Source organism: Hydra vulgaris, chromosome 10, assembly GCF_038396675.1.
Source record: "Hydra vulgaris chromosome 10, alternate assembly HydraT2T_AEP".
Taxonomy (NCBI): Eukaryota; Metazoa; Cnidaria; class Hydrozoa; order Anthoathecata; family Hydridae; genus Hydra; species Hydra vulgaris.
The window spans coordinates 13,749,114-13,756,963 of NC_088929.1; the positions used below are offsets into that span (position 1 = coordinate 13,749,114).

At 29.4% G+C, this 7,850-nt stretch overlaps 1 long non-coding RNA gene across 1 annotated transcript; it reads right to left on the bottom strand.

The window, feature by feature from the left end:
* Positions 1-6,209: 6,209 nt before the first annotated feature.
* LOC124816733 (uncharacterized) lies at positions 6,210-7,611 on the bottom strand. The gene is made up of 2 exons (XR_010641376.1): positions 7,507-7,611; positions 6,210-6,510 (listed from the first exon to the last, which is right to left on the bottom strand). It is a non-coding gene; the product is annotated as an uncharacterized LOC124816733 (long non-coding RNA).
* Between the last annotated feature and the right edge of the window lie 239 nt (positions 7,612-7,850).

Genomic DNA, 7,850 nt, shown 5'->3' on the forward strand with positions numbered 1-7,850 from the left:
ACAGCTGGAAGGGGGGGATACCCCCTTCATTCCCCGTTCGGGACGGCTCTGGTCGTAACAGAAATTAAAATTAGTTTTTTTTTTTTAATTTATTTATTAATAGCTATTCATAAAACTGGTGTAAAAAGTTGAAATTTCTCCGGTAACAGAGTGAAACATTCCAAAAGAAACATTGAAATTAGGGAACGTGGAATCAAGGTTTTTTTAATTAAGTAATCAAAGAAAAATTCAGATAATTTCAAATTTGTCAATACTTCACCAAACTATATAAACAAAAGTATAGAGAGAGCTATAATGTTCAGATGTTCCATATTGTTTTTATTCACCTCTGTTATAGCTACCTTGAAATTTAAACGCGTATTATATACAAGTATACAAGTATTATTAAAAACGAAGAGCTTAAAAAAAGTGATTCTGATAATTATACTTAATAACCCTACTTTTTTCTTAATCCATGATATGCCACCGTTAAAAATAAAAGATTTTCTTGCATGACTTATAATGGATTTGCTTTTCTCGTTTATTATTATATGTTGCTCGGCGAAGGCAATTGCGTTATTGAGTTTGTTTTCATTAATTGACGGATAAACTTGATGATAAACACCTTGGTAAATTTTTAATATTTGACACAAATGATTTTTATCATTTATGTCAAATGATTAGAATGTTTGATGTTACCAGGGGAGCTTACGATGGCACGGAAGTTTGCGAACATGTTGGGATTTTTCTTTAAGATCAACTTTCAGAGCTTTAAAACAAAAATGATTTCGGTTTATATCGAGATGACTGTTTAGCTGTTTTTAAGAACAAAAATGGCCATCAAATGGAACAAATAAAAAAGCATGTCGCTCAAGTTTTCAAACGTAACAATTTCAACATTTTTATCAATTGAAATCTTAAAATTGTTAACTTTATGATGACGCATTAAAACAATTTGGATACACTTATAAGTTGGCATATAAACCAACCATAAAAAATGTTTCAAAAAATAACCACAAACGAAATATAATCTGGTACAATCCTCCATTTAGTAAAAATGTTACGATCAAAATTGGTCAACGCTTTTTAACCCTAATTGACAAGCATTTTTCTAAAAACCACAAACTACACAAAATATTTAACAGAAACACAACTAAGATGAGCTACTCCTGCATGCCAAACATCAAATCAATTATCAACTCACAAAACAAAAATATTTTATATGATGATGTAAAATTATCAGAAAAAGCCTGCAATCGCATTAAAAAATCTCTTTGTCCACTGAACAACAATTGCTTGTCTAACAACATCGTTTACCAAGCCACCGTAAGCTCAAATAAACCTCAATACAACAATAAAGTATACTTTGGCATAGGCGAAACCTCATTTAAGCTACGTTATGCAAACCATCTAAAATCCTTTAACATAAAAAAATGCAAAAACGACACTGACTTGTCTAAGGAAAAATGGGAATTAAAAGAAAGCAATTTTACATCTTCAATCAAATGAAATATTATTCAACGCTGTAAATTATACTATCCTGCGTCAAAAATTTGTAAGCTTTGTCTAAACAAGAAATTCGAAATATTATTTTACAAATGAAACAATCTGCTAAACAAAAGAGGCGAATTAGTTTATAAATGTAGACACAAAAATAAATTTCTCCTTTCGCGGCCGTGGCGGAGTGGTTAGAGCGCTTGCTTAAGAAGCAGAAGATCCAAGCTCGAAACGAGCTCTGGACGTATTTTCGCGTCACGGTAAGGAAGGAGGCGTAAGTTTTCTGGTTAAATGCACTTCCGCGGTGCTCTTTGACAAGACCGTTAGGTCTTCTTGGGGCACCTAAATAACAACAACAATAAACAAAAAAATTGATAGCGGAAATTAGTTTTCCATTACGTCTTCTTATACTATAACGTCAGAACTCATTCTACCGGAGTTTGTAATTTTTAAACGGTTTTTATATTTTTGATTTTGTACTTCGTGGTTGATGATTGCCAATAGGCAATTATCAATCACGTAGTGTTGCAGCAAACAGCAAATATTTGGTTTACAATTTCAAAACTTTCTAATTGGTTCATAATTACTTTAGCCCGGTCAATACCTTTAGAGCTTACTGAGTGAAAAAAATCCTGCAGTATTTCATCAGTGTCATTCATTTCAGCTAATGTAAGATTGACTGCTATGGTTTCTTATGGCAACAGTTATGCCAAGATCTTCTTTGATACATTTTACCTGCTTTCCATTAAAACTAGAGTATTAATATTTAGCTTATTCTTCTTCTTCATAGTATTTATAATTTCTAATATCTCAATTTTCTTTAATAAGTGAATTTCTTGACAAAATAATATTTCATTACCAGAATTTTTTACAGACTGCAGCTACTAATAAATTTAAGGGAGTATACCTAAGCTGCACAGTAGGTCAGAATTGTCTATAAACGGTAAAACTATTTATGGGTTGAATATACGCATATATTACATGTTTTATATAGGTTTTGAGGCCGAAAGTTTCATTTTTAGGCTCCATTTTAATTTTAGAGTAGTCATGACCACACAATGGTTATTTTAGGGGTTGTCAAGGGTGGTCAATGGTGTCTCGATGATTTTTTAAATTAGATGGGACATATAGTATGTCTAAACATAGGTAGCTACGGTCAGAGAACTTAAATCTGGGCATATTCGGTATTCAGGAGAGATCCTGACCGCTCAGGTCATCATTCTAGTTGTGGCCAAGGGTGGTTCTGGAATTTCAGGATGGTTTTTCAATTAGACGGTACGTCTAAATATAGGAAATTAATATCACGAAAATCAAATTTGACCAATTTTGGTCTCTAGTAATTATAATTGCACAGGTAGGTTTGGTCATGGGTTTTCATTCAAGACATTTCCGATTTTTTTTATTTTATGTACTTAATTTCTTTGATATTGCGAATATAAACAAATAACGTTCAGTAAAATTGGACTTTATTTACATACTTATATATATATATATATATATATATATATATATATATATATATATATATATATATATATATATATATATATATATATATATATATATATTAGAAACTAGATGATGACATACATCATACATTAGTATATCAAGAGCTCCTTAGGTTGATTGGAGTCTTTTCCCAGACTCCTGCTTATTCTGGACACCTTAGTAATGTAGCTGCAAAGCATTTTTATCATAAGATAATAGTTTGTTTGAGGCCTGGAGAATTTATTTGTGTAGTGCTCTCTGTTGTTTTAGTCTAAAACAGTAATATTAGGGGGTTTGAAATGACTATTTTTCACAAATAAATTACTGTTTTTCCATTTTATGAGCGTTATTTAAATGAACAAAACTCATTTGACACATTTAAAGTACAATTTTTTAGATGAAAACGGCATTTTAGAAGAGTTATTAAGACGACATTAAAACTAAAAGTACTAGATAATGAAGATTTCTTGCTTTCAACACAACGAGAAATTAAAAATCTTTTTTTCTCGTAAATAAACTAATTTCCCTTACTAAACTGAACTCTTTATTTTACATAAATAAAAACTTTTTGCAGACATAAATACAAATAAAAAATATTCTCTTCAGTGACTGAGCCAGTATTTCTTGGTGTTTGAAGTAGATAACTTCCAAACATTTAAATGTTTACACTTATATCAAATAACGATGCTTTCCGAAAATTTGCGGTGATTGGAGGCTGGGAGCAAATAAGCCCCAAAATTTCCTTCCTAACACCATCACAAATGTGAGAGCTACAAGTTGATAAAAAATTTTTTGTACTTTTCTCAACTAGACTTATATTCATCAATAAATTTTTAATTTCAAAGTATTATCTCTTAGCTTTCAAAAATTATGACCGTATAAATTTTAAACCTCCTCAATTTGAGGGGTTTTAAATTATATATAGTCATAACTTTTGAACGCTGAGAGATAATACTATGAAACTTAAAATTTATCAATGAATATATATCTTGTTGAGAAAGTACAAAACATTTATTTTAAACTTGTTGCTCTCACGTTTAGAGTGAGGGAAGGGGGGGGGGGGAGGGGAGAGGTCCTTTTTCATAAAATGTTCCATAATATTTTATAATACCATTAAAATTGCTTTTTAAAATAGTTTTTTACAAGATTTAAATCCTTAAAACTGCTTTTTATGCGTCTTCTTTAGTTTTTAAAGCAAAATCTACAATTGGATATCATTTATAACAAAAAGTCTAGCACCTACTGCGCTCAGCTGAGCTTAGAAAACTTGGTTGTAAATTTTTTATTTGTATATGAGAGTGTAATTTAAAAATGATCACATGAGCGTCCTGGTGCGTCCTAGAGTTTTTCTGCTTGAGTAAAATTAAGTTTTAAAAAAGATGTTTTTAAGGGGTTTTTATTGAAAAACATTTGAAAAAAAGCAAGCATAAAAAATAAATTTTCATGCTTCTTCTTCTTATTTCAATATATGATGTCAGTGGACTGATATAAACTGTCAGTGGATTAATATAAACTGACTAATATAAGTTTCAATGATGTCAGTGGACTAATATAAACTGTTAAGAAATTAAAGTGTTGTAAAATTGTCTTGCTAGCCCTATGTTTCATTTTTATATGATTTTTTACATTTTCACCAATATTTGAAAGGTAAAATATTGCCATTTTTGTGATAAAATTGATATACTGAGTTCAAAAATGACATTAGGGAAAAAATTATATTAGTTTTGGAACGCTGGTGGTATTTAAATTACATTTACAAAAAAAATTTACTCCAATATAAAAGATGGTTTTGAAGGGTTTTTCTCACCTCTGGCCCTCAGTGCTCTGTATCGGGGAGATACCAAAGCAATACAATCGACCAAATCTTCAGCGCTTATGCTTATTACTATCTTCGAATTACTAAAATAACTATCACCTAAATCCTCATTATCTAAAGAATCTAAACTAACTTCAAGTCCGTGATCAGGTGAATGTGTTTGAAAAGAAACCTCAAGTTCATCGGATTTTACAGCAATAATTTTCATTCTCCTACTAGCTCTTGCCTCTTCACTGTCTGCCTCTCCCCCAATTATCCTTGTTCTCCGCTAACATCTGGAATGCTTAGTATAGCACTTTTGTAATATAGTTTACATGTTTACCACTATGTTACCTACATGTTTCCCACTTCTTTAAAACTTCGAAAAAATTTAATATTCTTTATTTTGGAATTTTCAAATTGAAAACAATTCTAAGTTTGTTCCAACTTAGCAATAGAAATATCAAAAAAAGTGTTTTTCTCCTTTAAAAACTTATTCTGTATCTTATTTCTGTATCTCTCTTATGCTGGAAAAGTTTCCAGCACTGAAAATTCCAGTTCAATGATTTTTGGACAATGCAAATATATGTACTTATAATAAAGCTTTAGTATCTTATCTCTGACACTAGAGACACTGATCATAAGTTTTGAAGTCCCATGTTCTTTCAAAAATCATAATCAACATAAAAGGTATGTTGATTTTAGGATAATCAACACACCTTTGTGTTGATTATATTCTCATAGGAGCTATTTCTGCAAATCAGATTCCTTTCAATGTTTCTGTGATTTATTCGCTTATTGCATAGAAGTAAAACTCCCAACTTTTAACTTTTGTTTTATATAATTAAAATCCATTGGAGGCGGCCTCCAAATGGCTTTGCCTTCAGACTTTCTTCTGGAGGCGGCCACCATTGGCTTCAGCCTCTCTATTGGCGTCGGCCTCCAAAACATTTTGCCTCCAAAAATTGATCGGGAGGTCACCGCCAACAGCTTCTGCCTCCCTAAAAAGTCGGCTTTTCGGCAGAAAGTTACTGTGCCGCCGGGCGGCATTATTAACTCTGGGTTTGCCTACCCACAAATTATAAAATCTAAAAATTTCCCCTTTAACTTGATGGTCTTCATCCACCAAATCAAAAACTCATCCCCTCACTTTTACTAGAAAATCTGAATCCATCTCTGAATAAAGGATCGTCAATAAATTACGCAGCGCAAAACATGTTTAAAAAAAAGATGTTGGAGATAAGCTCTTTTATGCGGCAATTTTTATTAAACTTAATGGCCTATTTTCATTTTTTATTTAAATTTAAGACTCTGCGAAGGAAAACTTTTGACCTTTTTTTTTTTGTTTATAGTGAAAGTGTTACGTAATTTATGGATGGTCCCTAAGATATATTTATACAAGATTGCGTAAAACTTTAAGAAAGAAACTCTAAAAAAATTAAAAAAGCAAAATCTAAATTTATTATAGTTTAGTTTTAGGATATTATAAACATTTTTCTCTAATAATTATAGTTGACACGTTACAACTTTATCGGGTTGACATATATTGTAGCATATAGTTTTAACGCAAACTTTTTTGCAAGTTGTTGTAGGCTTTAGCTTGCATAACGCTCTCATACCATTACGCTCTGTTGTTTCATAAAATCCTTTTTTGTTAATGGGAAAACTACGCCTTACTATGCATCCAACCGTAGCTATCAAAAATACTAAAACAACCAATTTCATCATATTCACTTGATTTTGTCTTTATTCTAAAAGTAACTTTTTTAATTTAACAAACAAATTTTAATAACGCAGTTTACATTTACAGTGCCGTGGCTACAGTAGGAAGGAGCACCCCTACCCCCCCCCCCCCCCATCAATAAAAAAAAAACTACAGCAACAACAACCTGTCATTAAAGCCTTAAGGCCCAAATGACAGGTTTTTAATATTTTAATTATATTAACTTTTCTACTATATTACTTAAATAAATATTAACCCCCACCCCCGATTAGTGATATATATATATATATATATATATATATATATATATATATATATATATATATATATATATATATATATATATATATATATATATATATATATATATATATATATATATATATATATATATATATATATATATATATATATATATATATATATATATATATATATATATATATATATATATATATGTATACACACACATACGTAATTATTTAAGGTGGTACAACCCCATTCAAAAAATTTTCTTTAAAATAATCACAATAAAATTAAAAATATCATCATATAAGTTGAAACAACAAATTACATATTTGCTAAAAATGACGTTTTGAGAAAAATACAAAAAACAAAGAAAAAGTTCGTTACATTACAAAAATAAGCATAAGCCCATTAAAAACATTCGCTAAGCATAAAGCACATAATAAAGAAGAAGCTGAAGTATAGTTAAGATATTAGTGTTTAGAGGCTTGAACAAGTTGAAGCTTTTTTGTTTAAAAATGCGTTGCTATGGACCTCAAAATCCTATAGTGGTCAAAGTACACACATTTTTACATACTTATTTATTTTATTTTAAAAAAATTATAAATATGTTCTATGAACTAAAATTATCAATATTTGAAAAATTGATTTTTTTTTAAAAAAAAATCCAAAACTAAAGGTGTACCACCTTAAAACAAGTCTTTAATGTTTTATGACTAAATAATTAAATAGTTACGTAATATATTTAACAATTTGTCATTTGTTAATAAAAACTTACGTGATTTAATATAAATAAGTTAATTTTGCAAATTATAATTTTGTACACTGTTACAATTATTTTTAAATATTTGTATAATAAATATTTATAAATATTTGTTTAATATTGTGATAATACAACTTTTTTAACATTTGTGAAATGACTATTACTAATTATGTAATAGTAATTATCGTTTTGTCAATTGCTTTTAACTACCACGCGTTATCATTTGATACTATCAATGAAATATTGACTGTTTCTATAGTTACCTTTTTTGAAAGTTTTTAAAGATTCCGATGGAACCGTACATAATTATGTGTTATTTAAAATAAATAATTATCTTACAGCGAAAATCAAATCCCCTC